Source organism: Buteo buteo, chromosome 3 (genome assembly GCF_964188355.1).
Source record: "Buteo buteo chromosome 3, bButBut1.hap1.1, whole genome shotgun sequence".
Taxonomy (NCBI): Eukaryota; Metazoa; Chordata; class Aves; order Accipitriformes; family Accipitridae; genus Buteo; species Buteo buteo.
Window position 1 is genome coordinate 30,101,608 of NC_134173.1, and position 26,624 is coordinate 30,128,231.

A 26,624-nucleotide genomic window follows, 5' to 3' on the forward strand; every position below is an offset into this window, starting at 1 on the left:
CTTTTTCCTACCACAAGAACAGTGAGTAATTTAATATCACCTCTTTAAGATCTCAGTCCACCCTTCTGAGGTTGTTTTGTAGACTACATGTGCAGTCTCTAGTTATAGATATATAATCTGCTGCTTCTGTTTGCTGGGCAAGAGAAAAAAAGTAATTGATATAAACAACCTCTGTTTACCCTTAGCTCTTTGTTGCTTACAGTCCTGAAAGAAAAGAAGAGCATTTCATGGAGATAAAGCACTACAGCCCAGAGGAATAGTCAATCTGCCCTTTTAAATAAACTTACTTCTGCCAATACATAGACTCAGAGAGTTAGAAGGGGCCATGAGGTCATCTAGTCCATTCCCCTGCTTCAGGGTGGCATCTCCTACTCCAAGGAGATATTCCAAGGAGATGCCTTATTTAACTTGTTTTTAAAGACCTCCTGGAGACAGAATACACATAAACCTCTAGCACCTCTTCTAACCTTTACAGTTTTCCCCTGATTTCTAACCTGAAGATCCCATATGGCAATTAAGATCCTTACAACATTTCCCATTCATCTGGAGCACAGGGTACAGATTGTCTTTATAAATTTTTTTCACTTTGTGAAGAGTAAGTATTTAAAATAATATAATGGTTTCCATACAGTACTGTTATTGTGACCAGATCATGATTACACATAATTACTAGTTAAATTAATTTGAATTTTTTTCTTACTGATTCTTTGAAGATAACATGGATAGTATCACTTTAATCAAGTTTATATGTAGAGTGCCCTTATTTCACTGCTATGCTCAGTTTTGCTTTTCCTATTGAGCATTTGGACAGACTTTGAGAGGACATTGTAAAAGACTAGACTGTAAGATACTTACCTGTGCATAGGTGTCTAAATAGCTGAGCTTTTGGGACAAGATTAAGTTTATTAAATAGCTCTGTTCATTACAGATTACTCAGCTATGCATTTTCACCAAAGAATAGCCAAGTAAAAAGAAAAGACCCAACTAAATTCCCTTCTACTGAGAAGCAGATGTAGCTAGTCAGAGAAGAAGGTGATGTGCTTTTCAGTCACTTCAAAAATGGCAATGAAACAATACAGTGCCCAGCTGGAACTGTTTAGGCGATGGTACGATCAAAACATAATTACACATTGCATCCAAGACTTAAAACGCACAGAATAATCTTGGATTAATTGACAGATTTGAGCATGTAGGTTTGTGTGCAGTTTCTAAGCTTCTAAAGGAGATGGTCCCGCAGCTGCATTTATGAGGGCGCTTTTTCCCTTAGGTAAAATCAGAGCATGCTCAAGTTACAGAGTGTTTAAGGAAAACTCCAATTTGACTTATGCCTTTTAACATATGTCCAGTTTTGAGTACGTTGTGCAATATATTCAGTGGGCGATTCTCAGCTCCTTGCAACACCAACCTTTTAAATACTCCAAGAAAATGGATAAGCTTATAAAAGCAAAAGCAATTCCAGCATGTTTCAAAGTGCCAGAGCCCTCATATGGCAAGTAAACCATATTTCATAGAGCAGGAGTAGATTATTATCAGTTACCCAAGCTCAGCAAAGGAAAACTTCCATTAGAGAGGCAGTAGCCTCTTAAAGTATGCATGCAAGCATGTTAGCTTACCGTACTTCTGCTCCACTCTCTGTTTCCTCATGTAATAGCTTTTTGCTTGCCTGATAGCCAGTTTTCTGTTATATTTCACTCAAGTTAAATTTTCATTGTCTTCAGTGAATTCACAGAGCAAAGACAGCAGGTTTTACATTCAAACATTAGACCCAAAAAGTAATTGCATCTGAGACTGATTCTTATGTATGCTTTCTGTACAAATCCTGCACAGAGTTTAAGACATTGATTTATATTAATTTTCTAACATAGAAATTAATTTTTCCTATTCTGGGGGGGGGGTGTGGATTTATTTTTTCTGTGGTATGCATTTTCAATCTATTTAGAATTTATCAAATTTCTGTCATTCCACACTCAATTTTAAAACACCTCAAGAATTTCTAGCACAAAGTAATACATTCATTCTTTACTAAATGAGAAAAAAAAACCCAAACAAACAACAGTCTTCATCAGTAATGACACCATTGAAAAATGCTTCTGTATAAACCTAGCAATAACCTATTCTCACCACAGATCTACTTAATTGCTTCTGCATTTATAACAGACACAACAGATGATTAATGCTTCGTGCACTGAGCAGTAATCTTTGGGAATTACTTAAATAACTTTTGTGTAATACCTTAGGCCATAATTATAAAGGTTTATGTAACTTGCAAATGATGCAAATCATGTTTTCTGCAAATATTTAACAAAACAGCAGCAGAACAAACTGTGGTTCTGAACAACTATAAACTGCTCTTCATTTATTTGGGGCATTCCATAACTTAAGCTAATTATGGTTGTTAGCTGTAGATAAACACATTACTAAAATACCCTTTAGTGCCTTCAAAAGAAGAAATATGAAAGTTCTGCAGTTATTAAACTGCTGATGAAAAAAGATTGAGAAAATATGTTTCTTTAAAAAGTTGGAATAGAAGAGATGCCCCCAGCACCTGTAAAGTGTAATTTACAAATTTCTGTTTTTAATAGGTAAATTATTTGTTTATAACCATAGAAATTATTATGAATCCATATTGACACCTTGCGGATAGCTTGGTCAAATGCAGTAAGCATGTTTCCTTACTTATCTATCTCAGAGTATATTAGTTTTATTAGCTGACTCATAATTAAGCACTAGGCACTGTTTCTGTTTGAAGCTCTTGAAGTAGTACTGTATTTTATAAAGAGGTTGTATCTAGCAATGCAGATGGTAGATCTTACCTAATTGTTGTGCTTGATAGGTGAGAGTCAAAAAATAGATGTGATTTGATCACATCAGTCTTGACAAAGCTCCTTAACATCAAACCTTTTTAACTGCTTAACTTTAGATAGGAAAAATCCTACTATAGCAATGTACCCTAATCATTGAACTTCTAAGCTTAAACACAAGGATGTAGACTAAACTCCCTTTACCATTAAAGATAACAATGTCTACCAAACCATTAAAGAATGTAGGAGATGCCATGACATTTTTTATGGAGTTCCAGTCACAGTCTGCTTGATGCACAGTGTGGTGCTGATAAGGACACCAAAATTCCCTAAGTCCCTTTACTCCACAAGTACACCTGTGTTTGGAGAGCTTACCTATCCTGGCCTTATTGTACTTCGTATTTCATTTAGTCTTCTCCATGCATTTATTTGACATTGCTTTGCTGGGTAGCACAGGAAAAGCAAAAAAGACCCCCCAAAAAAGTTAATAAATAAATTTGTTTTTCCTGCTGTATAAGACAGTGATCATAGAGCAGATATGTCCTGCAAATTACAAATATTACTGTCAAATAATGCTTTCATTAGTATAAGATATGGCTGAAAAACCCTCACAAGAAAATAAGGAGCTGGAGCCCATAGGTTCCTATTGACAACTGATGGATCGTACATCACTAGAGGCAATGTGGGCTGCATTAGACATCGCAACCCCGTCAGCAACTCTATCTGGCACCATGCACAAGGCTTTGTGGGATACTGCAGGAGATCCAGATAATACTACACTTTCTCCCTCTTGAAGGTACAATCTCTTCAGTGGGAGAACCAGTTAAGTCCTGAACTAATAAAGATTTGAAGAAAGCAGGTCAAGCCACGTAGTTAATCTAGAGAAAATACAGGAACTACAGACATACATAAAGATTCTGCATCTTGATGGGTAATCTACTTCCACTCACTTCCAATTTATACTGCTGGAATACTGAAGAGGCTTATCTCTACATAAATAGTTTGGAACTAAAAAATGTAATATTTTTTTTCCCCACATTATACAAACCGAATATAGATAAGATAACATTACAGCTTTTTTTTTTTTTTTTCCTTCATGTCATTCTGAAATTCCTTTACCAAGAAACTTTTTGGTCTATGGAGCTGCAGAATCCATCACAACATGCAGAGATGTGCCATATGTATCTAAATAACTTATAGGTCACTTGCAGAGTATAAGGAATTAGCTGTCAAGAGCTCAGTCAAAAAGAATGTTTTCTGTGGATGAGGACAAGCAAAAGGCAAGCACTTTGTTTCAGATAATGACAAGAAACATGAAGCAGCCTGCTGAAGAGCAATAGGAGCTGAGACCAAGGTATCTGCTATGATTTTTCTTCTTTCTCTTTTTTCTTTTCTTTTCTTGTTTCTCTTTTCTTCTCTTTATTCTCTCCTTTTCTTCTTTTTTCTTTTCTTCTCTTTTTTCTTTTCTTCTCTTCTCTTCTCTTTTATTTTTTTTTATTTTTTCTCCCCCCCTTAGTTTTCATTTTCATTTTTTGTTTCTTCAAATAATGTGTTTAGCTATCAAAAGTATTCAAACTCCAAGGAAAATAAATACAAGCAATATGATCACTGTAGCCCAGCATAATCTGAACAATTTTGTTACTCAGGTCTAGTAAATCCATCCTCTTAACATCTAATGACTTGTGTTCTGTGACATTATCTTGTAAAATAGAAGTTAAATCCTAATATTGGACTCTCGTTATCCAGTAATACAGTCTAGTATGTACTGGGGTAGACTCAGCTGAGCTGACCTTTATGGCTAAATGGAAGAAGTTTTGCGCTGCATAACTTTGATCCCCCACAACATCCTTCTCTCTAAATTGGAGACATGTGGATTTGATGGATGGACTATTCAGTGGATAAGGAATTGGCTGGATGGTCTCATCCAGAGAGTAGTGGTCAACAGCTCAATGTCCAGATGGAGATCAGTGATGAGTGGTGTCCCTCAGAGGTCCATATAGTAGTAGTACTGGGACCAGTACAGTTTAATATCTTCATCAGTAACATAGACAGTGGGATCAAGTGCACCCTCAGCAAATTTGCAGATGACATCAACCTGAGTGGTGTGATTGACACGCTTGAGGGACAGGATGCCATTCAGAGGAACCTGAACAAGCTGGAGAAGTGGGCCTATGTGAACCTCATGAGGTCCAGCAAGGCCTAGTGCAAAGTTCTGCACACGACTAGGGGATGAATGGATTGAGAGCAGCCCTGCAGAGAAGGACTTGGGGGTACTGGTGGTTGAAAAATTGGATATGAGCCAGCAATGTGCACTTGGAGTCCAGAAAGCCAATCACATCCTGGGCTGCATCAAAGGAAGCATGGCCAGCAGGTCAAAGGAAGTGATTCTATCCCTCTACTCTGCTCTGGTGAGACCCCACCTGGAGTACTGCATGCAGCTCTGGAGTCCTCTGTACAGGAAAGATATGGAACGTGTTGGAGTGGGTCCAGAGGAGGGTCACAAAAATGATCAGATGGCTGGAACACCTCTCCTGTGAAGAAAGGCTGAAAGAGTTGGGGTTGTTCAGCCTGGAGAAGAGAAGGCTCCAGGAAGACTTTAATGCAGCCTTCCAGTACTTAAAGGCGGCTTCTAAGAAAAATGGGGACAGACTTTTTAATAGGGCCTGAAATGATAGGACAAGTGGAATGATTTTAAACTAAAAGAAGGTAGATTCAGACTAGATATAAGGAAGAAATCTTTTATGATGAGGGTGGTGAAACACTGGAACAGGTTGCCCAGAGAGGCTGGAGGTGCCCCATCCCTTTTCAAGGTCAGATTGGACCGGGCTCACTCTGATGTCCCTGATTGTTGCAGGCATGTTGGACTAGATGACCTTTAAAGGTCCCCTCCAACCCAAACCATTCTATGATTCTATGAACTCTTCCAGTCTCCCTTAGGAGCCGCTGTTACTGCTGTTGTTAGCAGTCTTCTGTTTCAAATAAGATGATAGATAAGGGAAACTTTAGCCATATTAGTCAATCTAATCCCTAGAATAAAGTGGTTTTCATAAGCAGATAAAAACTTCCTAAGTTCATATGAATTTATTCTCCCTCCTTCCCTCCCTATCAAGCAAGCGAGCAAACAATGATCCTTTCAGATGCTAAAAAAAATGAGATGAGTCATATTCTGATAGCTGGTTCATCTTAAATGATTGCATCATGAGAGGAACTTCATCCCTTGGTCTTTACAGTTGCTTGGTATCACTTGGTACTTTACAGTTGCCTTCCTAAGAATTTATCAGCCAATTCAACTCTTAGCTTTAACTTTTTTTTCCCCAAGAAAGCTGTCTCCTGGGAAGGATGAGGCCAAAGTGTTCAGTGTTACTGAACATACAATTCTTTCATATTACCCTAACAGGAATATTTCTGCTGTTAGGGAACTATATCAAAATATTTCTAGCAGTTTCTAATTGAATGAAAAACAAGGTGATGTCAATTCAAAGAACTACTTACAGAAATCTTGCAATATCATGAGACTAGGACTAGGGTTATTTTTACTAAACAAAGAGAAACAATTCATCAGGGCTCTGCCCCTTATTATGGTCTCCCTGAGAAGCATAGGTTTTGTGCATCTTCAGAAATTTCTAAAAAGCATTGCTACAACCAGAAATATCCTGTATTTTAAATCTGAAGGGTTAATGTTGCTTTGAGCAGCATTGTCCTCTGGTTGTTACTGAATTAGGATCTGCTAATTTGCTTGACAATGAATATTTAAGTCTTGAGGAGGAATGGAGGGATTGAGTTAACACCCACTGGATTTCATATCTAGTCTAACCCTAGGCTGCATGGATTGTGTACTGGTGCAGTAATGTAGGCTAACCTTTGACTTGCTTGCTTTAGCCGACAGGGAGGGGAATGTCTGTTGTACAAAACTAAGATGACCATCATAGGGAAAAAAAGTGTTCTGAATGTCATGGTTTAAGCCCAGCTGGCAGCAAAGCCGCTCGCTCACTCCTCCCCACAGTGGGATGGGGAGCACAAAACACAATGACAAGCTCGTGGGTAGAGACAAGGACAGGGAAGGATCAGTCACCAGTTATGGTCATGGGCAAAACAGGCTTGGCTTGGGGGGAAAGAGAAAAACAACAAATCAATTGAATTTGTTACCAATCAAATCAAAATAGGACAATGAGAAATAAAACCAAATCTTAAAAACATCTTTCCCCCACCCCTTGGGATCAACTCCCCTTCCGATTTTCTCTACCTACTCCACCTCAGCAGCACAGGGGGATGGGGAATGGGTGTTGGGGTCAGTTCATCACATGTTGTCTCTGCCGCTCCTTCCTCCTCAGGGGCAGGACTCATCACTCTTCCCCACCATGGGGGCTCTCCCATTGGAGACAGTCCTTTATGAACTTCTCCAATGTGAGTCCTTTCTGTGCGGTGAAGTTCCTCACAAAACTCCCTGGCATTGGTCCTTTCTGTAGGCTTCAGCTCTTCCCTAACTTCCCTGGCATGGGTCCTTTCTGTGGGCTGATCTTCAGTCACAAACTGCTCCAGCGCGGGCTTTCCCATGGAGTCACGGCCATCTTCGGGGGCCTCCGCTCCCCTGCTCCCCACCATGGGCTGGAGGTTACAGCCTGCCGTCTCACCACAGGCTGCAGGGGCATCCACTCCTCCGGCAAACCTCCTCCCCCTTCTTCTTCACTGACATTGGTATGTGCATAGGGGTTCCTCTCACATTCCACTCCTCCCCCGCTGCAGGTTCCCCTTCTTAAATCTGTTCTCCCAGAGGTGCTACCACTGTCACTGATGGGGTTGACCTGGGCCAGAGGCAGGTCTGATTTCGAGCCAGGGAAGCTTCTAGCAGCTTCTCACAGGAGCCACCCCTGCAGCCCCTCCCCTGCTACCAAACCCCTGCCACAGAAACCCAATACACTGAAGTCTCAGTTGTTTGTGTTCTGGTTTATATTTTAACAAATTAAACATACTGATTTATTAAGTAGCTTATTCCTTTATTCAAATGTCAGATAAATCCCAACTTGATATGAGTATCTGAATATATTTATACTTTGTGAAACAGGTTTGATATATGTGTACCATATGGCTTCAGTATTAACTTGGAGTATCACTTAGGCAATAGAACTTTTCTTGTGGTGGCAATATAGGTCCAGCTATATATCAACTTAAATATTGAAATCAATACTTACATGGTAGCACTGGTGTCAACCTTTATTAATGCACTTCAGTAAATTAAAATACACATTATCGTAGGTCTATGAAGTGTTAAGTAGAAAACACTGCTCAGCATGTTCTTAAGCAACTCAAATCTTTATGCTTGAATTCCTTCCATAGATTATAATAAACTGTGGTGTTGTGAAGCTATAAAAATTGCATATAAAGGAATCATTGTTCAAAAAACAACAAAGAGAACCTACAGAAATAACTTATCAAATATTTGTAAATATTTGCCAGCAAAGATTTGTGAATTATAATTGTTCAATTAACAGTATAGGTATGAGACGTCTTTGTAACACTGAATGAATCAATAGAGTTTTTTCTCTATACAGTTATACATATAACTAAGAGCAAATCCTCTCCCTTTCTAGAGATGCCATGTATTGAGGACTGCATGAGCCTGCACAGCAGATGGACTGGGAAAGAGAAGTCAGGTCAGTGGTAAGTATATGATTTCTGGTTCTGCTTTCCATTCAAACCCCATCCAAATGATCATCTAAGGAAATCTAAGTCCTTCTCCCTGTAGCTGAACTGGCTTACTTCTGCAAGTCAAGGTATATGATCTTGCAATGCAGAATATGAGCTATCTATTAGACTACTGAACCATGACCAATACCAGTAACTAACAATAGCCAGTGATTAAGTTCTCTTCTTAAGGTGTATAAGACTTCAGATAATGGCCTGGAAAATATGATGGCTTAAAACATTGGCCAAAAAATAAAAATATAAAATTATATACTAAATGTGATAGTAGCTTTTTGGATCCGTAGAGCACTTAGAGTTTCTAAATCCTTTCAATGTAGGTTACTTGCTTTCACTTTCAAGTGTTAAGGCTATGCAGTAATACCATCTATCATGCTGTCAGAGTACTGAGTTCTTCATCTACTTGGCTCATAATGACCACATGCTGTTGGGTAAGTTGCTGCTTGGCAGATACCAGTATCTGTCTGACTCCAGTCTTTTCAGGGGAGTGTGCTAACTTTTTGATAGAACCCAACTCATGAAGTAGCACCCTGGGCAAGTCCTGTGGCAACATTGATCTTTAAGGTCCCTTCCAACCCAAACCATTCTATGATTCTATGATTCTGTGACAACATGGCACCCAGGAAGAACTGAGTCAGATGATGGGACTCAACTCCAAAATAATGTCATAAATGCCTGGGCCAGGAAATACAGCATTGGGTGTATCACCTTTCCTCCCACCAGCCACCAGAAAGATTGAACAATATAATGGACTGTTAAAGACTATGCAGTGAATGATGGGTGCTGGGGAATGGAAGCGCTGGGGTGTAAATTTAGCAGAAGCCTCTCATCTTGGCTGGTTCACATCAGAGGATCAGCGAACCAACCTGGCCATGCCCAAACAAAGCCCCTACACCTCTATTCTCCTACCCATATGCTTATCATCATTAACAGATCATAGATATATACTTGTATTGTTGGCAATCTGCAGTGAAGACCATCTTCTTTATTCTGGTGGTTGTATCATGATGACAAGGCTTCAAGTGTTGTGGCAGTGCTACTACTGTTGTTAAACCTGTCTCTGTATCATGTGTTACTATAATTCACCTTCAACAAGTGAGTCCTCTGCACTGCATTAGGACATTATAGATTTTCAACCCTAGTTCCCTGGATTCCCCTGTTTGTCCTAATTCTCAGGTGGTTTTGGATTTTACTTTCCCTGTTTCTTTTTGTAAAAAGAAGAAAATAAGAAAGAACAGCAGAATGTTCCTTTAGTGTAAAATTTATCTTCCACTAAGTGATCATTTGGGCCAGTGCTGTTTTATATGTAGATTATAAATGACCAGTACCTCCAAGAGGAAACATAAAAGAAACATTTTTTTTCTCTTACAAAGTAAGAATGGGGGCACTATACTTTAATTGTTTAATGAACTGTCAGTTAGAATGCGAATATATTATTCCCGACTTTGAATATACAATTTTATTACACATGTACAGGTTCAATAAAACAGCTCAGACTCCTCTGAAATTTTATCTGAAACATATAATTATCTATATTTCAATATTATTGAATTCTAAACCAAAAAAAAATTCCATAGGAAGAAAATATTGATGGTAGAGAGTCACATTTTCTTGTTACAGTATAGCATGGTATGGAATATCCCTTTGGTCAGTTTGGGTCAGCTGTCCTGGCTGTGTCCCCTCCCAAATTCTTTTCCCCCTCCAGCATTCTTGCTGGCTGGGCATGAGAAGCTGAAAAACCCTTGACTTAGTCTAAACATTACTCAGCAACAACTGAAAACATCAGTGTGTTAACAACATTATTGTCATCCTAAATCCCAAACATAACACTATACCAGCTGCAAGAAAGAAAATTAACTCTATCCCAGCCAAAGCCAGGATAGAAGTGCATCATAATAATTAGGTAAAATCTCCCCTTTTCAAATCTCAGTGTATTATTTCTCATTGTATGCATGGAGACCACCAAAACCTGTGTCTGCCCTCAGTTTTGTGCTGTCAACATGCTACAGAGTTTGTGTCAGTAATTGATTATGCCAAAAGTAGTATGAAAATCAGATGAAGTATTATTTCTATTCAGCTTCTAATGTTGAAGAATCAGACTGTGTGTTCATTGATACATGTGCATTGATATACTCTCATGGGATCTTCACAGGATCCTTAATTAAGAAATCAGATGAGAGATTATTTATGGCCTTGCCTTTCCAAAATAGTGGTACAAAAATATGTTGTCAGTAATCTCATCAACAGTCCACATGGAAGAAAAAAAAGGCCAAAGTGATGAGAAGCCTTGATGGTTGTTGTATCAGATCTGATTTACATAAAGTAAAAGTAATGCTGGAGTACGCCTATCAGCCTTACTCAGTGCTTATAAGCACTTACCAGCTTAGCAAAAAGGCAGTTATCAAAATGCCCATCACTCTATAAACTTTTTGATGTATATTTAATTAGGGATTTAATTCAAGGAATGGTGAGGGAAATGTCTTGTTTGCTTGTTTGTTTCATTTTGTTTCTAGAGGAACAAATTCATTTGTTACAGCATCATAGACAATGAGATTTGTAAGGTCAAATTCTCAGCAGATAAAAATCATCTTAAGCTAACTTGTATACATTCATGCCTTTGGTCATATATTCATGTCAGATTTCCAAATAAAAGTGGGAACATTAAGACATAAATAACACTGAAATATAATTTGGACAGCTAAGAAGGGTCAGATCTAAAGCTTTTCAATTCCAGTGGAATTCTTCTCACTTGTTGAGGCCTTTGAACAAATCTATTTGTCTTAGATTCTACATGAGAATAGATTGTGCCATTTATAACAGTCATTGCCTGCAGTTTTTAGGGAGAAATTAAATTATTTAACCATTTCTCTGAGTTTCTGGTATGTACTGACTACATGGCAAGGATAAAATAGCATATTGTATGATATATATCAGAAAATCAAAGAGCTTTATGGAAACTAGGAAATAGTCTCATATATTTTCATGCCCTATGGGGAGTTTTTAATTAACAGATTCTTGATATATTGTCAAATCCCAAACAAGCAAATCTAAATGTAATATTTTCTAATTTAAAAATATGTGATAATGAAATTTATCTCTAATCACAAATTCAAAATTCTACTTCATATAACTAAAGCTGGATTTTGATCAAGGAAAGTGACATAATTCTGGAATAACCAATAGAATATCTCTGCATCTACTTATGTGCAAGTTATATTGGCCCCTGCTCTCAGAACACATAATGTTTTTTGGGAAGAGTTTGAAAAAGAGGTTCTGACATTTTAATCAGTAGTTCTTAAGATCCATGCAGTTTTTAGTTCTGGATCTGCTAGTCCAGAATTGTTGCTCTTAAGTAAGTGTGAACAAGCTGTTGCAAATCTCAGTTCTGGCTACACAGTTAATATATGTTATTTATCTTATGTTCGTAGGATCTCTTTGAAACCACCAGATGAACATGAAGGAAAATGCTGTGAGCTGCCTCACATAACTAATGGAAAGATTAATTACAGTAGAAGGGGCAAAAGTGAACTGATTTCCACACTTCCAAATGTAGCGAGTGTAAAATATTCTTCAAAGTAAATTATCACTGACTTGATGAGCTGAGAGACAGAACTGCATTTGCTATGAACTGCCTTTATCTTCAAGACTGAATATAAGAATGGTACATTTGCATAAAAATCTAAACTGTGGATCTCAACATTAACTGCTAATTGAATACTTCTGATTAAAATTTTAATCCTTGAAAGCAATTACATTTTCTTCTGAAGCCATTTTTGATTGATTCCTTTGGTAAAGATGCTGGGAACTCTTCGGAAATCATTTTAACAGTGTTAAACTGGTGCCTCTTCACACATCACCCCCCTGGGAATGGCTAATTAGGAGCATTATCTACAGTCAGGACTTTGGACTGGCTCCACATTCATCTGAACCCATTTCTTTCCGGCACAGAGAACACAGCTGGCAACTGAATGAAATATGCTGATGTGGCAGGCTGGGACAAGTCAAAACTGGGAACTTTCTGAGATAAATAATATTAATTGTAAAGAAAAGAAGTGATTTCTATTTCAGCTGCTTCAGGAAGATAGACTCCTTCCTTCCCACTCACTTTAAAGTGCAAAGGAACAAATGCAGTAGCTCATTGTTTGAGATAAAGCTAAGGTAAAGTTTTTAGCCACATTTTATTATGAAACTATAATCATCACAAAAATAATTTACTATAAATTAGTAGGGGACTTAAAGAATACCAGAGATTTGTATGTGTGTGTGTGTGTGTGTGTGTGTGTGTGTGTGGTGTTATGTTTTTGGTAATCAGTGCTACAGATCTCACTTCTTAATCTTTTTTGTTTGTTTGTTTGGGGTTTTGTTTAATATTTTTTTTTATTTTTTTTAACTAGAAAACAGATTAGTTAAGCAGACAGGAATTACCTGTTCATTAGAAGGACACTCTCCACTTCACTCTGTACCTTAGCCTTTACTTATTTTTTGTGCTTGTGCAATTCTGATCACAGTAGGGATTTGTTAGAATTTAGACCCAAAGTCTGATTTGGGCACAATGAAGAATCAGCACTGCTAAGAAGAGTTTTCTTCCATGCTTTCCATTTTGGTGTGATATTATTTTTTGGTTTTTTTATGGCTAAGACTGACTTTGAACTGATATCTCTGTTTCTTATTGGGAATGCAATGCAATTTTTACAGAAGAAATGGTTTTGTTTCGTGGGGTTTTCTTATCATGGCAGTGAACTCATTCCTTCCTAGGACATAAGGGAGTTTTTACTGCCTCTTAAACGAGTAGTATCTTCTTTCTTTGAACAGTCACTGCAGTTTAAACTGTAATCTCAGCAGTCTCATTTAAAGTGGTGCCTGGATGATATTGCCACTCAGACTATCTAGATGAAATCAGAAATTTGGGGGGGGTGGGGGGGTGTCTCCAAGACCATGCTTAACTTCCTGTGCTTATTTATATCCTCCAGATTAAGTGCAGCAAATGAAAAGGTCGGTCTTTTTATTGGCTTCAATACCCTTTGGATAAACTCTTAGAACTGTCTTTAAAGTAATCATTTTGACTCTCCCCTTTATTATTTAAAGACTTCCGAAGTGTTTCTGTGATTCCTCAGTGTAGATGGAGTAAATCCTTTTCTTCTTTTTCTTGCAAGCAAAAAGATTCAATGTGAATATGTGCCTTCCTTATGTCTTCACCAATTCTTAAACATTTTTAAGATTTTGATGTTAGAGGTTTTGTGATTTGAGCTTGTTCCGATGTATTCGGAGTAACAGATTTTTGTCCTGAGGGGTTTTTTTTCTTTCTTTCCTTTTTTTTCATTAGCTAACACAGAACAAACAAGATAAATGTTACTTTAAGCTCAACAGTAGTTATAGGGGACAGAACGGGGATGCATGAAGTGCCACCAAGAGACAATCGCACCATGTCAAACAAGTTTAATCTTCTACTGAGGTTATTCTAATAAACAAGTTTGAAGTGTTCCAAAGCCCGGGAAATGGAGAACAATACAGCATTTTGTGGGTCTAGTTAAGAATATTGCCTCACTTAAAAGTGATAGAGTATCAAAGAAATATAACTCAAAGAAGTAGTTTCATGGAAATCCAAGGATCTATATTTTAATCTTTCTTGCTAAACTTATTTTAGAAGCCAGTTTCATCAATGAATGCACATTAAGGGCACAGTTAATTTTAATTCCTGATACCTTACTTCCTGATCCCTGATTTTTGATTACTTTCTAAATTTTTTTTGTAGCAGCTGTTCTGAAAAGTATTACCATCCTTCCTCTCTCAAGTTACATAATGATACTTGTATTACTGTGTTTTAAACTGTTCATTATAGAAGAAAAACTTCCTTTGCAACAGAGAGGGAGTGGTTTCCAAAGACTCGTGTCTTTCTTCTGAGTCTTTACTCCCTGGAGACCTCCATGCTAATAGCAGTTGGAACAGAGTATTCAATAAAAGGGATAAAATCTGAATATGTGCTTGCTCAGTCTTCAGAGTGTAGAAGCCAGTAAAGTGAAGGTTAAGAAGATATGTGTTGTATTCCACTTTCTTACAGGAACTGTCTATCTTAACAATTAAAATGAAAATGCTGATTTAGGTGACCAGTTCTTACTGGTTATTGTGTGAGACAGCAATAGCAGCTCATCTTAATACATGCAGCTGGGAATAATGTGGTCTTATTAAGTATGCTGTTGCCATAGAAATTCCAGAGTTCTTTAATAATTAATGTATTGTTAAAAATGAAAAGTATTTAATGTATGTGGTTGTTGTGCAGTATTTATTTTCAAGACAGGTTTTTTAAAGCTTTTATAAACATTCACTAAAAAATAAATATAATCTCAGAATTTATCCACTCCCGAGGAGAGAGCTTACAAAAAAATGTGTCCCACTAAAACAAATACTGATAAAAAAATGTTTATGCCTTGATTTACAACAAATACAGAGATTAAGCTCTTTTTTATCTATATTGAGTAAGAGGAAAGATATACTTCTAATTATCAAGGTACAGGTTGCTAGTCAATAGGAACACAAAATGAGAATTTTTTTTACATTACTCAACAAAGTATGGTCATAACTTGTCATTTAAACTACTAGTCTCTGAATATTTTTATATTCTGTGCCTCTTCTGCCATGAGCATCCACTGGAGGTAACTGCAGTATCCTTCTTAAGACATTTAATATTTTTCAGAGTTATGCTGGTCAAAAGATCAGTGTGCATAAAAAACTGATGTCAGATGCAAACTGTTACGATTCAGAGTATTACATTTGGAGGAAGAGAAGAGCACTATGCAATTGCATGCCATTCAGTGAATGTATGTAAATTGTGGTATGGATGAGAACATCATCCCCTGAAGGCTCTTTTAAATCTGAAAGGTGTATTAAAGGCAATTGCTGTGGCTGTTTGGACTGAGGGCTGCTCAGCCATAATACAATAGCGACATGAGGCTGCACGTTGCACCAGGGTATAAAATATCTTTCGTCCTGCAGGCAACAGAGCACAAGCTGAATGGTTATTTAGGATTATGCAGGACATGTGACTACAACTGGATTAAAATCCTGCCCCTTTAAGTTTATCCATCCACATCCTTTGCCAAAACAGGTGAAACATTCCAAGAATGAGCAATAAATCTGACATGTACCTTTCAGCCTTCAACGCATTGCAGCAGTTTTTGTTCAAACAACTCCTGGGATGTCATGGTCTTACCAGCACTGTTCCCCTGCGTGGCCACCTCCCCTGCCCTGGCCAACTCCCCTGCTGCCTTCAGCCAGCTGATAAATTCACCCAGCATATTCTGCCACCTTCGCCTCCACAGTCCCTAAGACACAAGTGGCTGGAGGTCCAAAGGATATTTTGGGAAAGTAGCACCAGAGGCTTGCTCAGATCATACACCCTCCCCTGGAGGTCTGTTCTGGGTTGCTTGCAGACACACAGTAAGGGAAGAGTGAGGCCTTTCATCTGTCCTGATGTGGCTGTCTCTGGCACAGATGCAGAAGTCATGGGGTTGTTTTCTGTTTGGTTTGTTTTTTACTTAAAAGACTAGTATTATTTTGAAAACAACAATAATGTTGAGAACAGCCTTTACAGAAGTTTTGTGGGATTCATACTGTTTACTCTTGGTATATCCTTTGCTCATCACTCAAGATTGCAGGTAGTGATCCCTCGCCTGTCTGATTTAGCCCCTCTTTCCTTCCCCAAGAAATCTTCTGAACTCATCCTTCCATTTCATGAAGTACTGAGAAGCCCTGAACAATGAATTAAGAAGTGTTTTGCGGTACAGTACTCAGCACTTTATTTTTTTTTAATGGAGATTGGGAGGGGTACAGCTTTTGATATCGTTACAATACCACCAGATTGGGTTATTATAGTTGGTTCAAGAGGAGCAAACATAGTGTTTGCTGACTCTGAATCATTTTGTTGTGTATTGTAGGGATGGTATTATAAAGATATGATTGATATTTTTAGAAGTTCAGTCTGTGAAATTCCACAGCCTCCACTGTAAACATTTTTTACAGAAGCATTTCTGTCATTTTGCCATGGATTGAAATTCTTATTCTCATTAAACTTTATGAATGACACTCTGAAACAAGACACATTAATCAAAATGTTTGTTATAGTATCGGATCATCTATTCACTAACTATTTACAACATGCCTAAGGCTGATCTCTGCAAGCTGCATAGGAAAACCATGTTCATCTGCTCCAGCTTAACCCCTGAGAATTGCTTGTACCTCGATGGAGGAGCAGGAAGTAAAGAAAAAGTAAGGAGAAAATAAAGTGGAGTACTTGATTGGACAATGATTTGTAGTATAAAACCTAGAGAAACAAGATTTTTTTCTCTTTCAGTAACCTCACTCTGTTTTCATCTACAGAGAGGACAGTATGCGGCTTTATAACCCAATAGAATAGCTGTACTTATATATTGATACTAATTAAAAATAAATTAAATCCTTAAATCACAGGGCTTGATTTTTATACCATGACTACGCATTTGTTTCTATAATGGTAATGCAGGAGTTGTTCTTGCTCATCACTTGCTTCTGGCCTCAGAAGCTACCTGGTTATCAGCACCAAAAAAATCTTCTTCCACTACCAACTTGACATAGATAAAACAGTCAATTCTGTGAGCCACAGATAAAGGCCTGAATTTCTTGGCTACTGCATCTTATGGATTTAGAATCACTGCTTTAAAAAAATATGAAATGACACCATATAAAAACTATTAAATGTAAATTTAAATTTCTATCCAATCTATGTCAGATATGCCATCATTTTTTAAGTGTACAGTTTTACTCTTCTAGCAGCAAACATCCTACAAACTGCCACGTAGGAACTGCGGGAAGAGAGCTGTCTCCTCTTTTGAGCTGATCTGGATTATTTCCATTTCAGTGTGAAGCCTGCTGTTTCTGTATTCTGTAGGCACTGCTGCTGACAGGTCTGCAAAGGAGGGGTCCCCATCAATGTTTCAAAATCCTTTCCTGAAATTAAACTATTAATCCACAGGGAAATTCCATGAAATATTGTGTTGCTTCCTTATTGTCATATTATGTTGCAGTACAGTGAAGAAGCTCGTGTTAGACTAGATTCTTTGTTTTGCTCAAAACCTGTCATTTTCACTGGGGAGCACTTGTTTTGTGGAAGTATTTGCTTCAAATAATCATCCTGCAGAAATTTTTTACCTTCAGGTTGGACTTACTGTTGAAAGAAAGAAATAGTAAGAGATTTTCACTTGCCAAAGAGTATCCAGTGAACCTGTGGCTTAATGTACTTATCCCTTCCACAAGGCCTGAATGTGGGAAATGCAGATACAGATACAGCTAGAGATAAAGCTAGGCACTACTGTCTAGTTTAAAAGCCATCCAGAATAAATGAACTAATGGCTTTTCTGGGTTCTGCCTCTCAAAAGAGAGATAAGACTCTTCCAGCAAATTGAAAAAGTATATTGGCTAAACTTCTTAAATAAAATTACTGTTTTCTGGTAATCTTAGCATGTGTGCTCGTTCTGAGGAAAGATAACTAAAAAGCTGACTGACCTCCTTTTCATGAGGGACTATAATAGTGCATAGCCAGCAGTCATTATAATTGTGGTGTTTCACTTTTTAATGCAGGCTGAAATAAAACCTAAAAAAAGGTGTGTACACCTCCTTGAAATGTACGTCTAAGATTTTTACTTTTAATACAGTTTTTAACAGAGACATTTCAAATTGGAAAAAAATAGGGAAATTAGTCTTTTGAACAATTTTGAAGTGTTTGAAAAAGGCTGAAATCAGAAGTTTTGGCTGCTGTGGCTTGGTGCTCAACGTTGTCTTAAGTGTAACAACACACATCTTAGGCATTTTGACCATATATATATACACCTGATGTTAATCCTTCTCTGAATGAAAAAATGAAATATTATTAATATGCTATCACCAGACTTCCACACGATTACAACTAGGGAAGCAATTCATTTATTTCAGTTGACCTGTTACCTTTAGTTCAGTTAAATCAAATTTACTGAAGGAAATAAAAGAAAAGATGTGAAACAGATGCAAGAACACTATTTTAACTAGAAAAACTGAGTTATGATGACCACATTTGTTACAGATTCCCCCAGACCCACCTTAACCGTTTTGGAGCAATACATTGTAATCTTTTCACAGACTCCCGACTGAGATTACAAAGAGTATCCATATATTTAAATTAAAGTAGAGTTGGATACTGAAGCATGGTGATATGAACTGCTAAAATAAAGTGGTTAATCTAACTTCATTATTTGAAAGAGATGCATATAGTGGGAGCTAGTGACAGTAGTTGAAACCCAAAGAAAATTTATTTTTCAATGCTGTTCCAGCAAAAGCTGTTGCCATTTAGGTCTTCCAATGATAAAAATTATTTAAAAGTAATAAATTATATGAATGCATCTTCTAAATAAAGGCTAAGCTGGAGACATATCCTTGGCAATTTAATATTTGTGGGCTAAGTAATAAAAATAGATTGTGATTAGCTTCTGAAATATATTTAAGCATCTTTCTAAAAATACTGTACTGATGGAAGAAGTGATAAATGCACAGCTGATTTGGCACTATTCAGAAATAGCGTAAAATACACATTTTCATTTTGAGATGGCTGAATGATCTTAAACTTTTTCTGTCACTGACACCTGGAGATGCTTTTATCTTCCAGAATAGTGCTCTTCAGTGAAAGTTCATTCCAATCAAATAGAGATGGTCATTAGATCATGTCACCACTTAAATAACCATGAAGAACAATTTTTTCCCCTTAAGTAACAGTTTATCACATTTTTCGCTCCTTTATTAGTGTTTGTCCTTCTGTCTTCTGCTGCATATGCCAAATCTTATTGGTATTTTTAATATGAAATAAACACAAGATACTCTGTTTGTGAAGATAGATTTCAAAAATCAGTATTATTTGCTTTGTGTAGAGAGATTTGGAGGCAACAGAAGTAATTATAAAGTGCAGGAAAAGTACTGAATGGCTGGTGAAATGCATTTAAAATTGTCTAGATGCAGTACACAGAGAATTCTACTTAGTCCTCAGGTTTGTAAATAGCATAGCGTGAATAATAAAAATCAAGTGCATCTAAATCTGGGAGGGTGAGGAAAATGGAAGCAGTCTCTGGTTGTTTACTTCTATGAAATGCTACTGAGAGGTAAACATTCTCTTGCCTCCATGAAATGGAGTGCTCCTGAAAATTTATTTTTAAATTGAGATAAACACACTTCAGTTTAGAGAGTTTTGTCATCTGAATTCATAATGGGGAAATAGTTCTGAAACGGTGCTCTCTTGCTGGGTCCTGGGTTTTTGATTTGTGAAAAATGGAGAATTAAAATGATCAGAAGCTGCAGCAATTCTGTACGGATATCCCCTTTCTTCAAAGTCTCCAGGCTTTCAGAGCCACACAAAGTTGCCAAAAACTGGTGCCCCTTAAGAGAAACACTAAAACAAAACAAAACAAAAGTCTGTGCCAATCTTTTATTAAGATTAAACAATGTCTTTTCCCAATGCTTACCAAAAAAAGCTTTGACTGCCAAACATATATGCAAATACATCACACACACATTTGAGAATAATATATTCTCCACACACCTTTTGCCCACTTGTGAAAGATCAATTTTTTACAATGTAAAAGGATCAAGTTTCGGTCTCAGCTCAGCTACCCATTCTCCACTGAGAGTGTACAGAGGTGGCCCTGGGGCTTGCATGGGCCCCAAGGTGAGGTAGGAGCAAAAGCAGTTTTAGCAGAGAACTGGGCAGGCTGGCATATGCATTCCCTCTGCACAGGAAACAAGTTACTCAAGGCAAAAGTTAGCCAAAGCTGGTAGGTCACCTTAAGTCTGAGGTTATCACTTATCAGGCTGGCCTCTACAAAGAATGGGCAGCAAAGTTTTTCTTTTTTTTCCATTTTTTCCATTTTTCTTTTTTTTTTCCATGACAGACTGTATAGGAAAATTTGTGACTACGTTGCTTGAATCAGCATCCAGGGGCAGAATTCTACAGCACTGTAGTTTTGGAGAAACTCCACTTATTTCATCATTCTCACTCTGGTCCTGAGAGACTGAGGAGATAATTGAGACACCCCTGTTCTATGATTAGACGTGCAGTTTAATCATAAATCTAAGACGGTTTTGGAGGAGGATACTGGAGCTCATGCTACAGCAGAATGCTCATTAGCAGAAAGCCATAGCTGACATCATGGAAATTCAGTTGGTTAGTGCCCAGGCACACAAAGAATAAGTAACACTTTGGCTGTTTCTTGATTAAAGCAAACCTAACTTGGTAGGTAAGGGTGTTGCACAGTACATAAAAGTCCCCCCCCCCAATAAACATATCCACAGTAATGCAAGAGCTCTGCCCTGCTTTTGTGACCATGGCTAGAGAATTTCTATTCTTGCAATTTTTTCAGCATATTGACATTGAAAAGTACTTTGAGTGTCAGTTAAATCATCCTCATGGTTGCTCTCACACTGTTATTTGGGATTTCCATTGATCCTACCAAGGATTATGTTAGACTTCCCCACCACTAATTGTCATTAGGTTGGCACATTAATTTCTTCTCAGATCCCCACTAATCTCTAGAAGTTTTGCTTTCCTCTTGGGAGGCCCCTTGCTTAAACATCATTCTGAATTCAGGGCTGGCACTTGTCTTTCCTGTCTATATCAATTTGTATTTTGTTAAATGAAAACATTTTTCTTTGGAAAGGCTTTGTTTACAAAGTATGCTCCATCATTTTGCACTCCTCTATCATACCACCAATATTTGTGTCATATGCAAACTATATCAGCAATATTTACTTCCAAATCATTTTGTTGGCCCTTATTGTATGTACATAGCTACATAGCTTCACTTAGATTTTTTTTTTATTTTACTTTTTAGCTACCTGTGTACATACAAACCCAGAAAAAAGAACCATAATTATATGGATTTATACAGTGTAAGGAATGTGGCCAGTCTTGTGCAGTAATTTTTGTATTGTAAGGTAGTAGTAGGCAAGAGTTTCTTGCTGTGAATGGTACACATTGAAAAACTGTTTTGCTTAATAGAAGACTGCAGTTCATGGAGTAGTTTACTAACCTGTAGAAATATCTGTGCTATAACTGTTTTGTTCAGTAGTGGTACCTGTGGTATTCAGTACATCGTCTTTTGCCATTTTTGTAAAACATATTTCCTACTGTGAAAACAATAATCTTTTGTCAAAATGTGTTCAGAACTTTTAAATGATAAGGAACAGTTTCAAGTGGGACTTTTTGGGGGTTTTTGCAAAGATTTTAATGGAATGCATTGAGGGTTTGGTTTCATCTTATAAGGAACCCAACCTGAACTTCTAAATATAGTAAAATTATTCATAAGAGTTAGGAAAGGGTAACTTCAGTACCTGTTAAATAGCTCATGTGTGTTACACATTAGAAAAAAAAAAAAATCATAGGACCAATGGTCTTTTATATTTTAATAGGTAGCAACAGATTATGTTAAATTATTCATAACATGAAATGAAGACACAGTCTTTGTTTCCCAACTGGACCAAAACCCAAGGATTAACTACCAGTGATTTATTTTAAACCAGAACTCTGTTTTTAGGGGATGCATTCTATCATCACTATAAGCTCATATTTTGCATATCAACTTCTGCCAACTCTCCTTCCATGAAGAAAAATCTCCACCTGTTTGCTTCAAGTCCCTTTAAATCTTCACTTGTGAAAAATCTTTGTGTAGTCTTTGGTTCAAAAAAAAGCCTTTTTTCTTCTCAATTTTTTTTTTCTTTTTTCTCTCTTTCCCCTGGAGATTGTCACTCCAATACTTTATTTCTTATCATGTAAGACTCAAGGTGACCAAACTTTGTCATTTAACACATCTGCAGCTTTTCTAGCACACATAGAGAGATCTAGCCAAAGAAGCTGTGTTTTTATTCATCACACTTTTTTGGGAAGTATCTTGTCTGACTTTGAAGCCTGCCTCTCCCTAGGGGTTTGTTAAAAATATTCATTTTTAAGCAAGTCAACACCAAAAGAAAAGTTTTGAATTTTTTTTTAACTCCTTTTTCAATTTTGTACCTCTTGAAATCAGTAAGGGCTCAACTGAGCCTTTAAGGTGGTGGTCCATGCTGGGGATGGTGTGGATTTGCAGTACTCCAGCAGGTGCCCTGGGAGGCATTATGCCTCAGGTGAGCACAGTACTCTGCACAACTACTCCTGCGTGGTGGGAGCGCTGCCTTCTGCTACCTTTCCTAATCGCTGCTCATGAGCTCCCTTCCACAGCTACCTGTTTCTGATGATTATTGAGTGGAGACCATGACCCCATTTCATCTGCACCCCTTTTAGGGTTGCTACTGCTAGTAGCGCTAAATAGAAGCTTTTTCTGGTTTATTTTTATTATACATATGGTACATGTCAGAGATTTACAGCATTCTGCTTCCCTAAAAGCCAGTTCCTAAGAGCTTAGCTGATTGATTATTAGAGATTTGACTCTAGTACTAGAATAATTAGAGCTTACAAAACAGGCATGCAAAAGAGCCAAAAGATTTATTATTTTCCTTTTCACTGCTCATTGCCTTGTAAAATGTTAGCAGTAGGGAAAAGCACTGGGTTGAAAGCTTTTAGGTTCCTGCTTTCTGGGTAGGCATCAAGGTAAGTCACTTTTGGACATTCTCAATCCTTCTGATGAAATTTGCTAGTTGATGTTGCAGAAATATGTATTGATTTCTTTGAAGTTCAACAATAATAAATATTGTGTCTGTCAAAATGTTTTAGGCACTCTTGTCACTGGCTACTAAAGAGGAAAAAAGGTAAGATTCAAACTGAAAGACTGTGTTTCTCTTTAAAGCTTTCAGAACTAAATCATCTTATGATTCAGAAAATACATGATTCCTCTTCTGCCACAGGAAAATAATCTCTGTGAAAATCTATCAGGAAACAGCTGAAAATAAATAAAAACCGGCAGGTTTGGGGGGGGGTTGTTTTCTTGTGTTTTGTTGGGGTTTTTTTAAGAGATTTGAGAATGTTTATTAGCTTTCCTAGTGTTTGATGTTTATTCATGCTCCTTATCTCTTCACACAGAGGACTATGGCATGATGCAATTATGAACTAGAAAGAAGGGATTGAGGTACAATAAAACTTAACAGAGATAAGATGTGCTTTAAGAACTTACTATGTTACAAAGAAGGAAGGGCTTATTAGCACACAGTTGTGCTGTCAAGTATTTCAGAGGGTGTAAGAATTTGATGATCACCTTTGACAAGAAAAAGAGCCAGACAGTTCTGTCTAATAAATAAATAAATAAATAGGTTTTACTATAGAAAATATTGAAACAAATCAATATAATGGGATGCCCCTACCAGAAAATTGAAAAATGTTGAATCACTTTCCCTGAAGAGAAGTGACTTTGGCAATGGCACTCATTTCCCATGGAAGGTGTTCTTTATGTAAAAAAAAAAAAAAAAGAAAAAAAAAGATAAATCCAGTTATGGAAAGTTATGGACCATCCTGCCCTTTTACCAAAGTGATGGAATAGCTCGCTATGTGAAGGAGTGCACGCTGAGTGGTGTTGGAGGAGGCAGCTGATACGGCATTCATGGAGCAGGTGCCAACACTCAGTGCTTTGCCCTTCCACACATTCCTTCTCAAATGCAGACGGTTGCTTCAAGCCCATAGTGTGCATTACACCGAGTTTATGCAAGTGGTTTGTGAATTGTAATGACCCAGGGTGAGAAGTGCCCTTACAGAGTTTTGTAAAGGAAGCTATTCTCTGTCTTAGCTTGTAAGTGGCTAGAAACTGACTTTGAACTGTGAAGGGATGTTTGCTTATATAGGAATGATACCCTCAGAGGAACTGTTCTCTTTGAGTGTAAAAGATTGTTTTAATAATAGATTCAAGTTCTGCTCAGAAAAGACATTTCAGAACAAGTTGACTAGCCTTTGAAGTCACAAACAGATACATTTTTGGATCCAGATGTTTAATACAGTGTGTGTATTTAGCATGATAGATGTACAGGTAATTAAAAAAAATATCCTACTTTAATTATTGGATTTGTGAGCAAAGCTGGTCAAACAGTTTTTCAGCAAAATACATCATTTTTCATTTAGTGAGTCCCTCTGCAATAATTCATTACAGTTCAGTTAACACTACAGATGATGCCTTCCTTCTCCCAGATGACTACTTTGCTCTAATGATCATTTTCTTTAGAAACAGCCTGATTTCAAGGAGAAGCTGTCAGATCTAGGGTAGACATTTTGGGAGGAACAGGGAACGGGAAAGGGAGAACAGAAAGAGCAGATGGTAAAGACATTGGCGCAGAATGAAACAACTCTGAGTTCAGGTTTCTTGTTCCGTCCCTTGCCCAAGTCTGTTCTTGAATGAATCAATATTTATTTATGAATAAATAATAGTAAGGGGGGGGAGGGGGGAGGAAGGAGAGCTAGACCTGTTCTCTTACTGCAAGCGGATACCAGAGTATGTGTCTAGGTTCAAGCTCTAGCTTTGCCTTAGAACGGTGGATTGAATCTGCATTTTTCACTCCTCAAACCACTGGGTATTGGCTCTTAAGGAATGAACCTCTCTCAGCCAAGTTTCCAAGACTTTAGTTCTCATGGAAACTGAAAAACTGTTGTAGTCTGTGATCTGTTTGCTTTCTGTCATATCTATTGGTATTATTTTCTTCTACCACAGGATATTTATTGTGGGCCTTTAAGATCCAATCATTGTCTGCAATGTCAAACAATCTATCAAGTTCATTTGAAGTTCTTGAAAGTTGTCATTGGAATTTCATTCTTAGGGAGAATCAAAATAAAAAAAGCCAAACCACTTGGTCATTCATCAATACATATACAGCTGATGAAAATAACATAAGGAATTAATGGTTCAGACTACATATGTGTCATGAAAATGTATTGCTATTGGGAAATAAAGTTTAAGGACAGGAGACAAACGTGAATAGAAATAGTTCTAGGTTTTGAATTATTTGTAGTGCTACATTCCCTTCTAAATCAGTATTTGCTTAAGTTTTTGCTGTTTGCTTAAGATGCCTGTAAAAATACTCTCATTTGCTTCTTTCTCAGCAAATTAATAGTATTTGTGGGGTCATAGCTGAAGCTATTTAGAAGATACAAGTTATAGAAACATACTATTCTTCTGTGTAATGACTATTACAAAAAAACAAAACACACTTGAATGTATAAGAATATATAGCTTATTACATATGCAATTGAATGTGTTTTTTCTTATATGAAGACTACACAAAAGTAGAAATACTGAGGGACTGAATAGGACTGAAATAGTCCTTTTGTATGGGGAAGTAAAACAATGTGTGTAACAATGGGAGTGTAGTATTGTATTGAATGTTTCTAACAATATTTTCAATATATATTATAGCTGTGGTGTGTGATTAAAGTTCATATAAAACAAATATGAAGAAGTTAAACAGGTATGAATTATGTGATCTAAACAAGTCTCAAGAGCAGAATGCCTTGTCTGTAGTGCTATGTCTGATTCAAGCTAAGATTTGCCACACCTAGGCAAGGTGGAATTAAGTGCATGCACCATTACCCAACAACATCTCAGCCCTTAGCATCCTATATCTGCACACTGGAAGCCTCGGTGTGGAAAACAACTAACAAAGGGATTTTTTTTTTTTAATATTGCTGAAAGGAAATGATAAAGAGTTTATGCTGCTGTTAAACTGCTTTACATTTTATTTTGAAATAAATTCCAGAGCTGAGGCCTGTCCCCTGGTTTCCTCTGGGATAATATAGTAATTTTCTCCACAGTTTAAATTAATGTGACTTTGGAACAGAACCTACAGTAAATCATCAGAGAAATATTATCTTTGACTGAGGTGAGCTGAATTACTTCAAGCAAGGATCTTTTGCAGAATGACTGAAGTTACAGTTTAAATGCAATATCATACCAATGCTCTCAAACCAGGTGGATAGAAATTATTGAAGTAACAGCTGATATTTAGATCCTTATTTAGGGATACAATGCAGGCAGGTTGTTCCAATTCCAGCTGTTGTAATTGTAATTGCTGTAACTGACTGATGACAGGTTTGTGAGAAATGGTTTGTGAGAAGCAATGTTTAGTTGTGGTGAACAACAATATGTGTCTGAGTTCATGGAAACCAGCACCACC